Here is a 13,739-nt window from a genome sequence, read left to right as displayed (position 1 = left end):
CTGGACTGGGAACTGTCGCCGGAAGCTCTGGACTGTGAACCATCGCTGGAAGCTCTGGACTGGGAACCGTCGCCAGAAGCTCTGGACTTGGAAACGTCACCGGAGGCTCTGGACTGCGAACTGTCGCAGGAGGCTATGGACTAGGAACCCTCGCCAGAAGCTCTGGACTGGGAACCCTCGCTGGCGGCTCTGAACTCTGAACCGTCGCTGGAGGCTCTGGACTGCGAACTGTCGCCGGAGGCTCTGGACTGGTAACCCTCGCCAGAAGCTCTGGATTGGGAACCCTCGCTGGCGGCTCTGAACTCTGAACCGTCGCTGGAGGCTCTGGACTGCGAACTGTCGCTGGAGGCTCTGGACTGCGAACCGTCGCTGGAGGCTCTGGACTGCGAACTGTCGCTGGAGGCTCTGGACTGCGAACCGTCGCTGGAGGCTCTGGACTGCGAACCGTCGCTGGAGGCTCTGGACTGCGAACCGTCGCTGGAGGCTCTGGACTGGGAACTGTCGCTGGCGGCTCTGAACTGGGAACCCTCGCTGGCGGCTCTGGACTGTGAACCCTCGCTGGTGGCTCTGGACTGTGAACCGCCGCTGGTGGCTCTGGACTGTGAACCCTCGTTGGCGGCTCTGGACTGTGAATACACACTGGAGGCCTAGTGCATGGAGCCGGCACAGGTGGTACTGGACTGGTGACACGCACTTCAGGGCGAGTGCGGGGAGCAGGCACAGGACATACCGGACGGGGCACAGGCGCACAGGACATACCGGACTGGTGCGTATAGCCGGCACCAATTGTACCGGTTCGATGACACACTTCGCACGGCAAGTGCGAGGAGCTGGCACAGGACGTACCAGGCAGTGAAGGCGCACTGGAGACCTGGTGCGTACAGCCGGCATCAATTGTACCGGAACGATGACACACTTCGCACAGTGAGTGCGAGGAGCTGGCACAGGACGTACTGGGCTGTGGAGGCACACTGGAGACCTGGTGCGTAGAGCCGGCACAAATGGTACCGGACAAATGACACGCTCCTCAAGGCAAGTTTGGAGAGCTGGCACAGGACGTACAGGGCTGGGAAGGCGTACTGGAGACCTGGTGCGTGGAGCCGGCACTGATTTTACCAGACTGATAGCACTCCCCTCAGGACGGAGAGCTGACTCAGGTGGCATTAAACTGATAACACGCTCCTTAGGGCAAATGTTGTGCATCCTCCACCAACTCAACAACTCTCTCATTTCTCTCTCCTCCAAATTCTTTTGGGAAAGTTACCGGAATTTTGGGAAAGTTACCGGAATTTTACAACCCTAAAATGGACTCCTCAATGTATCTCTCAATTCATAATTTATATTCTGAAGAATAAGCTACATTCCGATCAACAGTCACTGACCAATTATGGTAGGTCTCTCCCTTTGTGGTAGGTAGTTCCATTTTTTAAATGGAAATCTCCATGTGCCAGAGAAAATAACATTCACTAAGCCTCAGACACAAGCTGAGTCATTTTGTATTTAGTACATGTGAGCTATGCAGCAGGGAGACACCTGATATAACATGTGTATGAGAATGACTGAGGACAGTGGTTTCCCTGTGGGGGCCTGTCCTAAAATGACAGAGGAGGTTATGGGCGGGCAGATTTGTGGCCGCCAACTCTGTCTGGATGTATAATCTGCGCACCTCCCAGTCATTCCCATCAATGTGGCAATGACGGGAGACACTGTGTAGGGAAGAGACCACATCCTATCTCGTGAGGTTACACTGGCAGCACGGAACATCAGAAGGAGGAACAAATAAGTCAAGACACTAAACCTGGCATAACACCATCTCAGGTTGAGACATGAGCTCACTGTTTTGTATTGATTCACTGATGACTTACGTACACTGTCAACCGCTCTTCTTCAGTAGTTATGGTAATACTCAGGGGGAGGGGGGGGGGGCATTTGTTTAAACTAGCCAGAGACAATTATTACAAATGATTATATTATTACAGACTGTATGTCACTGATATAAAATGGGGAGTTGTTTTTTCACACACTATGGAAACGATGTTATTAGTCCAGACTGTATTACAGTAGTGATTGATATATCCTTTATAGGTTTTTCATCAAAACATCCACCCAGAGATTCCTATCCATAAAATATCCTTGGTGGGCCTTTAGTACATTTTGATTTGTCTCAGCTTTTGTTTTCTCACAGCTGCATGAATTACTGTACTTGGCTTTCTTGTTCCCACCCGAAAACCGTTAACAATGTGTTCAGTATGGTAAAGTAATTGAGAAAACACACACACAAAAGCTAATTATATGGCCAGTGATTTCACCAGTCTAGGTTTGGTTTCACAACATGAGGTTGCCGTCATTTACAGTAACCCACCAGACGACCAGGTCTGGCACCTAATGGACATACTTCAGGGTAGCCCATCCTTCGGGCCAAAACACTCAGTCTATATATATTCTGCGTGTGAAAGTCAGACAAGTGGATCATTTAGGGCCGAAGGCTGTTGTGAATCACACTTCCCTAACCTCCAAACACCTCTGTGTCACATTCTTAAATCCCCCCCACTCCCCTCGCCTCACTCAATTATAAAGTTAAGTTCAGTTGAATGTAGGGTTGTTGGCATGCAGACAAATTAGGTAAAACATTGAAGAATTGTTTTTGAACCAGTCTATTAGACCCATGGAATTTTCCACAAACTAAAGGGCAGCACTTCGAACTGAGAGGGGACATGAGTCATCCAATGCAGGTGTCATCATGTTGGACCGAGGCTAGTTGTCACGTAACATCTGTGCTCAAATAGCCATCCTTAGTGAATCACCACAGTTATAATGGGAGGGACCTAAAAAGTTATTTGACCATTATAATTGCCAAAGGATCCTTGTGAAGTAGGGGGCGTGGCACTAATATAATGTACAATGTTACAGTGGTACCTGTAAAACATTTATCGTAAAACTTCATATGTTGGTTGGCAATTAATGAAGCAATGAGCGGCTAGACAAAAAAGGCGATCTGAGAGTTGAGGGTGAAAGGTCAAACAAAAAACATCCCCCACGACATTAGCCAGGAGAGAGGCCAGATGGATAAGTACTTAGATGTACATTGTAAATATGTACTTATATCAAGCTCTGATATGAGGGGGTAGAGTCATTCTAAGGGGGCGCATCAATTATCCAACGCAACACATGGTGCATCCATCCCTGCATATGTATGATCTCTTCATTTTTATGATGGCCGCTCAAAGCTGCCACATCAAGGAAGCGGACAGCAGCGGAAAGACTTACGCAGACGAGGAGAGCTGGGGGACCCTGACCCAGGCCGCCGTTCAAAAGGATCTCCTGGCATCGAAACCAAAGACAGCCTGTTCACATAAAACACGGCTCAAAGATTAATTTGGCCTTGAGAGACAAACGAAGAACAGGCAAATTACTAACTGTAATCACACACCTGGCCTGCGTGGATTTGATATGCCTCTTTCAAATCAGAACCTCAGAACTATTCCCGTACTATATATGCATGTGCTGTAGTAACTAGGAAGTGTTCTGTGGATCGATGAAGCCTTTACACAATCAAGATCAAACCTGAAAGTTGAGGATTAATATTTTACATTGACATTTTAAACAGGTGAGTGAATGGATACAGTACATATACCAAACCAGACTGTCAGAACAACCTCTTGTTCAGCAGGTTATTCAGTGGTTTCTCTGAGGTCTTTAAATTGTGCTGGTGTGGTAAATGTACAAGTGTTTGGAGCTTCAAGAAAACACTTAACCTAGAGCCAACCATTTATCATCGCCATCTTCAAACCCACACTCAAATGTACACTAGATCCGAGGGATTTGTCATCTTCTTTGTAAGCAAACCACTGCACTTCGTCATAGCCGAGTCACTACACAAGATAAACGTGCCACGGCCTTTGTAGTTGTACAAATTGAATTAAGCCGTAGACATAACACACCTCTCCCAACATGACACCGGCATGACACACTGTTCCCAGAAGACAGAGAGACCAGACGACACACTGTTTAAGTTGTATTTACCGACCAGCCACCGCAAACTGTGCATCGGATGCTCAGTGTATCACATCGTAAGCAGTAACATACTGCTAATGGGGCATGATAATTATGGTCATGGAATTCAGGGTCATCTGGCTTCCATTAGGATCCATCCTGATCCGAGTGTGTTTCCATGAGGGAAACATCTGTCTGGAAAACAGACAGGCAGCCTATTTTCAGGGATGGAAGTTTCCAGAGTGGAAGTTTCCTCAGAATACCGAACACCAGGTTTGTAATAGAGATGTATTGATGGTGAAGAGTCTGAACACTTTGGGCAAGGCACCTGCAAATGGTTCATTGGTTTTTGAAGAGAGAGGCAAGGAAGATGTTAGAAGTAAGCAATGTCCGTGGCACTTCTAATTGAGGCAATGGCTGGCCATTCAGAAATATTTCAAAGTCATCTTCGGAGATCTGCACAGTGTTCTGAGGAATACACTCTGACAAATGCTGAGAAAATACTGGGCATTTGGACACGATTCATGCTAAGTCTTACTGTATGACCACCTTTAGTTCTAACTGGTGCTCTAATCGAGGAATCAGAATTAATGAAAGGGAACTCTTCACGCTTCCTACTTCCTACGCTTCCTTCAAGCCATGATTGAGCAGGTGTCAACCAATATGATTTAATAACAGAACATGGCCACTACTTCACTCAGGGTCATCTATTTTACGTAAACACAGATATGAGTGTAGGTTATGTCATACCCCCCAATGCATAGCCTAAGTAGAACAGACACTACCGCTACCAAAACAATTGCTATTTCAATACAACTTTACTGTGGTGGTGCAATGATAGAGTCATGCAGCAGGGCTATTAGTGCTAATCAATTCACTAACCTAGCTACATTTCAGCCGGCGTCTACATTTGAAAAAAGTGAGAGCCAACATCAATGGGACAGACAGGGCCTTTGGCAGAGCCGGTCCTGCAGAAACGATTAGTGCGGCAGGGCATTCCTCTCCGTCTAAAAGGGAAAGAGATGTCACATTCCCATTTTCCAGGGTTAGGCTACAGTATACTGGGTCTTCGGAAAAACGACTGCGGAAGTAAGGAGGCAGTGTATGCAGTTACACCCAGCAAAGTCACTTGATCCTGGGATCGGGAAGGCTGTGAACCTCTGGTCATTGACCTCTTAGAAGGGCGAATACATTGAGAAAAGATTGGTTGATCACAGAAAATGGCACTTTTATTGAGTTCTAGTTCAAAACAATTATGTTTCTGACCCGCAAGGGCTTCAATGGATAGTCAGGAGGCATAAAACCAGTTTTGCCATCAGTTTCAGGATACATCCCATCAGTTTCATGTTCACAACATGATGCAACACGATGACAATTATTATGTAATTACTCATACCTCTTCTCATAATGCAGTTGCTGATTTCTCATGTCTTGATTTATGATGTTCAGAAATTGCAGTAAAAGTTTTTGGAAAGTCAAATGTTTTTTTCTATGAGCTTTGTCCAGAAGTTGAACAATTTGAACAACTTTCCCCAATTCGTACAAGCCCATATACACATTCCATGACAGATTGCTGGGCGTTTGTCTTTGCATAGCTCTGATGGGTTTTAATTTATTTTATTTTAGGCTAATGAAGCAACGGACAAATAAAACATTCCAAAAGTCAATTTGGCATCGGGAGTTTGGAGCAGATGGTCGAGGTCCTGGTGTTGATAGAACAGACGACTGGCATCACAAACTTTGTTTACTCAATTTAAAGTGGGGTTCAACAGGCAATTTGCATTGAGAGAGGTAGGCTTTTAAACAGCTGGTAACAGTAAATTATCCAGTTTTGCAAGCAGGGTTAAGATGTGATAGGACAGCCAAAATGTAATACTCAAGTATCCCTCCTAAAACACTGATCAATGAGGGGACTCTACAGGCGCACAACAACAAAACAATTTAGTTCTAGTGGCACGTGAGGGAACTGGGAAATGTTTCATAGTGAAGGCCTAAATGAGGAGCAAAGGAAAAGGAAATGGTCCCCCCCCCCCCCCCCCCCCCCCCCCCCCCATATCCAGAGCCAAAGCCCTAAAGTGGCCCAATGGATTAACAAATAAGGAGAGAAGAAAGAAAGTGGGCTAAGCAAATAAAACAAGGCCGGGACATAGAACAGGTGCTAATACTGTAGAGTTTTATAGGCCTCTGGAAAGTGACGGTTTCCTTCTCTATTATCCTCTGTCCGGATGAGAAAGTACAGGACCATAGAGTCAAGAATCTCCCAGAGTTGTTCTGACATGGCCAGGAGTCCCGGGACACACAGTGGCTGTAGTAAAGGGTGTTGGCCCGGGGGATTTATCGAACAGGAAGAGAAGGGCTGTTGGGAAATCCACCACTGAGTGGCCACTCGGACGTCGCAGTCCGCCACTCAGAGTTAAATGGGAAAGCCGAGGGCTGAAGAAAGACAGTTTACAGGTTGGGACTCTGCCTGTAGGTCCTCCTTACTAGAATTCAGTACGGATTGTACTTGCGTGCATACAACTACAGTATAAATGGTGTTGAGCTGAATTAAATGAGTCTAGATCATGTAAGACTGAATCTAAAAATAAACATTGAACCAATTGGGTGATTCATGGCATCGATCAACTGCCATAGATTCACTGAGCTGAAAGTCGTACTGTACATGTGTTATTGATTATTACTTCATGTTTATTAACCTACATGACTGTGTGAAAAACATACACTGCATTATATAGCCTGATAACATGCAAGGCCCATTACAAGGTTATTAGCACCTCAGGTGGTGTGAGATAAGCCTAAGGGAAGGGTGAGAGCACTCTGTTTAATTGATGACGTTGTTGTTACCATTCGTGCTAATGCTCACTTTAGGAAGCGTGGGGCAAGATGTAGAGCTTAAACAAGCGTGAAAATCTGATTGGACATACAGTGCCTTCGGAAGGCATTTAGACCCAATAACTTCTTCCACGTTTTGTTACGTTACCGCCTTGTTCTAAAATGTATTAAATTGTTTTTTCCCCTGATCCATCAACGCACAATACCCCATAATGACATCACAATACCCCATAATGACATCACAATACCCCATAATGACAAAGCAAAAACTTTTTTTTTTTTTCTCTCTACAAAAAACTGAAAAATGTCATTTACATAAGTATTCAGACCCTTTACTCAGTACTTTGTCGAAGCACCTTTGGCAGCAATTACAGCATCGATTCTTCTTGGGAATGACACTAGAAGCTTGGCACACCTGTATTTGGGGAGTTTCTCCCATTCTTCTCTGCATCTTAAGCTCTTTCAAGTTGGATGGGGAGCGTTGCTGCACAGCTATTTTCAGGTCTCTCCAGAGATGTTTGATCGGCTTCAAGTTCAGGCTCTGGCTGGGCCACTCAACAACATTCAGAGACTTGTCCTGAAGCCACTCCTGCGTTGTCTTGGCTGTGTGCTAAGGATCGTTGTCCTGTTGGAAGACAAACCTTCGCCCTAGTCTGAGATCCTGAGCGCTCTGGAGCAGGGTTTCATCAAGGATCTCTGTACTTTTCTCAGTTCATCTTTGCCTCGATCCTGACTAGTCTCCCCGTCCCTGCCGCTGAAAAACATCCCACTGCATGAAGCTGCCACCACCATGCTTCACCATAGGGATGGAGTCAGGTTTCCTCCAGGCATTCAGGCCAAAGAGTTCAATCTTGGTTTCATCACACCAGAGAATCTTGTTTCTCATGGTCTGAGAGTCTTTAGGTGCATTTTGGCAAACACCAAGTGGGCTGTCATGTGCCTTTTACTAAGAAGTGGCTTCTGTCTGGCCACTCTACCATAAAGGCCTGATTGAAGGAGTGCTGCGGAGATGGTTGTCCTTCTGGACAATGTTCTTGGTCATCTCCCTGACCAAGGCCCTTCTCCTGACGATTGCTCAGTTTGGCCGGGCGGCCAGCTCTAGGAAGAATATTGGTGGTTCCAAACATCTAACATTTAAAAATGATGGAGGTCACTGTGTTCTTGGAGACCTTCAATGCTGAAGAACATTTTTGACATCCTTCCCCAGATCTGTGCCTCGACACAATCCTGTCCCAGAGCTCTACAGGCATTTCCTTGGTTTTTGCTCTGACTTGAACTGTCAACTGTGGGACCTTATATAGACAAGTGTGTTTCTTTCCAAATCATGTCTAATCAATTACATTTACCAGATGTAGACTCCAATCAAGTTGTAGAAACATCTCAAGGATGATCAATTGAAACAGGAGGCACCTGAGCTCAATTTCGAGTCTCATAGCAAAGGGGCTGAATACTTATGGAAGGTATTTCTGTTTTTTTATTTCTAAAAACCTGTTTTCACTTTGTCATTATGGAGTAATGTCTGAATACTTTCCGAAGACACTGTACATAAGCCATCAAAGGTCATGGTCATTTCTTGCAACATTAGCTCTACTGACCTATACTGTATTTCACAAGATTTATTTTCTAAGCACATGCGATCATACACATACACATGCATGTCGATGTTGGCTCTTACACTACCGCACACCTGAGGAAAACAATAGAAGGAACAGGCAGCTCCTTTTGGCAAAAGAGGGAGGGGAACCTTCTGCAGACTATACAAAGCCAGAGCCCAAATGTCAGCACAGCCACTGCTTTCAATGAGGCCCCGGTACAGAGGAAGAGAGAGAGAGAGAGGGAAGGGAACATCAAGGGGGAAAATATTTTGGAACAGCTGGATGCGGCACACCCCGGCTCTATTTATACCGGCAGAAGGGAGCGAGAGAGCCAACCTCTGCCGTAGAACCAGTCCCGGGCAGCTGGCCGCCTCGCTTTTGATGTCTCACTCAGACCAAACCCTGGCCGGGCAGCTCCATCCTCATAGCCCGGGACAGATCCACTTCCTCACCTGGAAAAGGTGCTCCGTTTAGCATGGTGAAGGAAATGGTTTGACTAGAGAACAACGTTGTAGTAGTATAGTGGTAGGGTCGCCTGGCCTGACCTCTTTTTACCCAGGAAGAGCTGGATAGGGCATACTGTACAAGAAGGAGTGACAGGGAGTCACTCTGGGAGCTACAAGAAATTGCAAGTGTGGTGTGAGGGTTTTGAGTGTGGTTTGAGTATATTGCTTCATGTCCAGTAAAGCAATAAATTGAGGGAGTCTTCCCAGTGTGGCTATACGCCCTCTCTCTAAAGACAACATTAATCATTATTGGGTGACGCAAAGGCACTCTCAAGCTGCTTTCTCACAATCTGCACTTTGTATACTGTCCTTTATACACAACCAAGTCTAATATGTTGCTTTAAAACTGAATTTACAGCCACCAAGCCCCCCAATGTATACAACACTTACAGCCACTTTATGGGCAGTTGAAGGAATAAGACAAAAACACTGTTCCATTATAATGGCGAGACTAAACATTTATCGAAACTCTCTAAAGGACTATGACATCATAAATGCATTCTTCCTCTAAAAAGGCCTAGCCATCCTCAGTTGCCCAAGCACCACTATCAATTTGAGGACAGTTAGAAATGTTATTGTGAAACAGCACAATGCTCCCATGATGCTGTGGATAAATGTTTGTGCAGGTTCTCCTGCGGTGCTGAGGGGAGATTCCAGGCATCAGTAAATCTGGACATGGGATGAGCTGCGGTACCTCACACAGCAGTTTGTCCGGTAACACCGCGGTCAACCACGGTCAATCGTGGTCCACCTAGTCCACACACCCCATGGGCCATGGTCTGGCCTGGTTCACCATTACCAGAGGGGGAGCAGAGGGCGAGCCAAGCACAATGACACAGCATGCTGATGGATAAAGGACAATACTCCATAACTCACAGGCCACAGTCAGCCCCACACCCTCTTAGATCACCACTGACCATGGTTCAATCGCTACCACAAAAATGAAGTCTGTGTGTTAGGATTGCTGCATGTAAGCCATGGGTCCTTATCAATGCAATACATAGAGCTACAATATCCACTATCTACGAAAACATAATGTAGTGAACACATTCAGTGTAATTATAGTAGTGGGCAGATATTAATACCATTAAGTCATATGATATCATAGTGACCACATGCTATGGTATGCGTTTAGGGAAAACAACAACAACTAATAGGGGTATTCCTGTGAAATCATGTCTATATTTAAGTTCCCACAATTCCCTCAGGGACATATGATTGTCTCCACGCAGTGTGACGTCTACATCCGGTGAACCCACGGCCCTCCAACCTCCCTACCCATGAATCACTGGTCTCCAGTCCATCCATCATCCTTGACTGATTAGCTAAGCCCCCTCCTCCCACTCACCTTCCCTTCCTCAATTGTTTCTGTTTCTGGGAAGGGCTGCAAGAGGAAACACAGCCACTGGCCCATTTTAAACTGCCAGTGGAATCCTACTAGAACTAGATGCCAATGAATGCATAGGAGCACAGTGCAATAACACACTGGTTGAAGCTAGCAGGTAGCCTAGCGATTAAGAGCATTGATTAAGAGCATGGGGTTTGAATCCCCATGCCCGGCAAGGTGGAAAAATCTGCTGTTCTGCCCAGTTAGCCCCCAACAACAACTAATCCCCGGGCGCCGATGACGTGGACGTCGATTAAGCCAGTCCCCCGCACCTCTCTGTTTTAGAGGGGTTGGGTTAAACGCGGAAAGACACATTTCGGTTGAATGTACTCAGTTGTACAACTAACTAGTGTCCCTGACATGTCGCAAGGATGAGAAGGCCACAATATAAAAACACCCGATGACAGCGATTCCAGTTACTCATAAAACTGTACAATTACCGGGTTTATCTTCTAGTTTGACAGCACATAGATCATTGGAATGGTAAACCTAAATCATTTCGAACAGCCCTTTCAGTGGTCAGTCAATGAGACAGCCTTATATGACCAAAGTAAATAGGAAAGTCGTTTTCACTGTGCTCAGCATAGGACGGCCTGTTTCCGCGACGACCCTGCATTCCCTTAGCCTCCTGAAATTCTAAGGAGCTATTTCCATGCTGTCATGCTTCCTGCGTATCCCAACTGCTGTGCGGTGTCTCATTGTCTCATGGCGTAATGCAACATAGTAATTTTGGGGGTTTCTCTGACTCTGACGGTTTGACAGTTCCCCAAATATGTAGTGTACAGTATGCAAGGGAGGGAAGAGGGATTCTGGGCACAGAGCAGTGAAGCGGTGTGGTTGTTACTTGGCCCTAGCGTGTCGGAAGTCACTGACCGTTCATCATACTTTAACTACTGGGAGCGGGAGTCCCATTGTGAGTGAGATGGAGAGCACAGGTCAGGGTCTGGGATGTGTTTCCCTTTCCTAGTAGTCAAAGGTCTCCATTGAACATGAACTGATAAAGCCATAATCTCACCGTTAGTTAATGGGAACAGTGAACTGACGGTGGTTTCACCAGAGAGATAGAATGGGTATCACCATCAAAAGCTAAGGAGCTGTCCGTGACGTCTTGCTTTGAAAATTAAATGTTTTAAAATGTGGTGTAGATGAATGAGCTGCTGATAAATACGGAGATGAAAACATTTCAGGGTCACGATAATGCTTCCAGGTTTCCTAGTTGACCTCTTAGCGGATAGGAAGTAGATCCTAGAGTAGCTTCACAATCAACAATGGGCATCACACTGTGCTGACACATCAGAGATAGAATGATTTGACTTTATCGCACAAGAAGTGGCTTCCTTCCGATTAAAGATTGATGCCCAACACCTAAGATCTTCACTCACAAATGAAGTCCGACACCAGTTGACTGAATGGGGGGGTTTGTTTGACCTGCAGTTACCAGACGTCCAGGAAGTTTCAATTAAATAATCTCTCACTTACCCTCTATTAGTCTCACAGGCCTGTTTGGCACGCAGGGATAATGTCTACCAATGCCTAAAGCCACTGTATGTGTGGGTGAGTTAGCCTAAGTGAATTCACTCAGGCCATTATGTTTGGTTAGGGGGATGGAATGTAGTGTAAACTTGAGCCTCGTCAACCTTGATTGGTTTTACTACCATACACTATGTACATTGCCCATCTCATTCACTGTAGTATTTCACATGTTTTCTTCAAAATAAACAGCAGTAAAGCAAAAAGGGGGCCATGTCCCACTTAAGCACTATGGCATGTAGGAGAGGGAGTAGCGTAGGAGAACCAACAGGCAGGAACCTCCGCCCCCCACCCTCTCTCGGCGCTGCTATCTTTTCAACTTTCGCCTCTTCCTGTGTCTATTTAACGGCTTGTCAGTCACATGAAAGGTATTTCCTCTGAGTCACCGCCTGGTCCCTTTTGTCATTACAGAACCACAGAGCCACACATACTGTAGAGCCTTCAAACATTTCTTAGCGCACAATGCCTTCCCAGGCTCCCCGAAGGCTGGCTGGGCAGCTCGCACAAAATAACACGCATTTTTTTTCTACACATAGATTTTTTAGAGATGAGATTATGCGCCTGCATTTTGCTTACAGTACGTTGGCCTACTTAGGACAACAACATTTCCATAAGGTCCTATGACGTTTTTTTGTGTAAAGGACAGATGGGGGTCATATGGAAACGTCACGAGAGATATCACAAAGAGATCACGCAAGGCTGCAACTCCCTCATCATGCCATTCTCTGAGTCACAATCTTTTTATATAAAGTGACTTCAGAAATGTTAGAAAGTAACTATAAAAAGTACACTGACAGAGGCTTAAACTGAGGCCGTGGGGACATAAACAAAGAAACAAAGATGTTATGTGGTTTATTGGAGTATTTGTTTGAAGAATCCTCAGGGACATCAGATGGGAATGGTTTTGTCTAGAGGAAGGATTCCAAGGATTTCCAGGATATACGTACTGTACATGTACCCCTGAACAAATACCGGCTGATGATATAGGAAATAGTGCTCAGGAAACAACGGTATAATTCTGAAATAATAAATTAATAGAATATTTATTTGCAGTGTGCCCGTTATTGTACGGTCATAACATGATCTGTGTATGACAGACACCCTTTGCCAACAAATATGTGCTTCTCTGTTGTTAAATGAAATAGGCAGACAAAGGCCTACTGCATGCGATGCACTGCTGCACACACCACTTGTATGTCTTTATGGGCCATATAAGCTAAATGAAGGTGAAACTGCAAAAAAATTAAAATATTTGACCATTTCTGGGTTGTAAGCTGATTGAATTAATGTCATTTCCACCACACTTGCCTGCTGGGCCTGTTCCTATTGAGGTTAACGAAGAACATTCTAAAAGGTGTTGAGGGGCTATAGGGTCATAGTTCATTAGCCTGGGATTACTCTGGCTTTGTTAGATAATTCTCAACCCTAACCCCTAATGTGGCTCCACAGATCAGCCTCCACACACAGCGATATCTCCACTCAGGTTTCTGAACCCTTACATAAAAACACAAAAGGGGAGTAAAAACAGATTTAAATGAATTTGTCTAATTCTAGAGATTGTAGCCAGCGTGAAGGATTGTACCATCGCTCACACTGGGTCACATGAAAAACACGGTTCTCTCTCTCTCAACTTCAGAAGCTTTTGAAAATGAGACTGGTTGTGAGACTAATGCCAATACTCAGAGGTAATTTGGAATGTCATTTCAAAGGTGTAAAAAGGGCTCTGTGGTTCTCACATTAGAGGTGAATTCATAAGCATACACTATTTTATACAACAGGTGCAAAACGGTCTAGAGGCCATGTTGTTTTTGACTATATGAAAAGGTACGGTGTAAACAAATGGAGTTCATTATTGCCTGGAATTGAGCCTTGATCACTGACCAGAAAATGCTACAG

The 13,739-nt window shown here is 45.3% G+C and overlaps 1 protein-coding gene across 1 annotated transcript in view; it reads right to left on the bottom strand.

Annotated features, from left to right (window-relative positions):
* Nucleotides 1-13,739, bottom strand: part of LOC110490220 (synapsin-3) — a 130,754-nt gene that overhangs the window by 31,145 nt on the left and 85,870 nt on the right. The window lies entirely within an intron of this gene.

This window comes from Oncorhynchus mykiss, chromosome 15 (genome assembly GCF_013265735.2).
Source record: "Oncorhynchus mykiss isolate Arlee chromosome 15, USDA_OmykA_1.1, whole genome shotgun sequence".
Classification (NCBI taxonomy): domain Eukaryota; kingdom Metazoa; phylum Chordata; class Actinopteri; order Salmoniformes; family Salmonidae; genus Oncorhynchus; species Oncorhynchus mykiss.
This window is presented reverse-complemented; position numbering and strand designations above follow the sequence as displayed.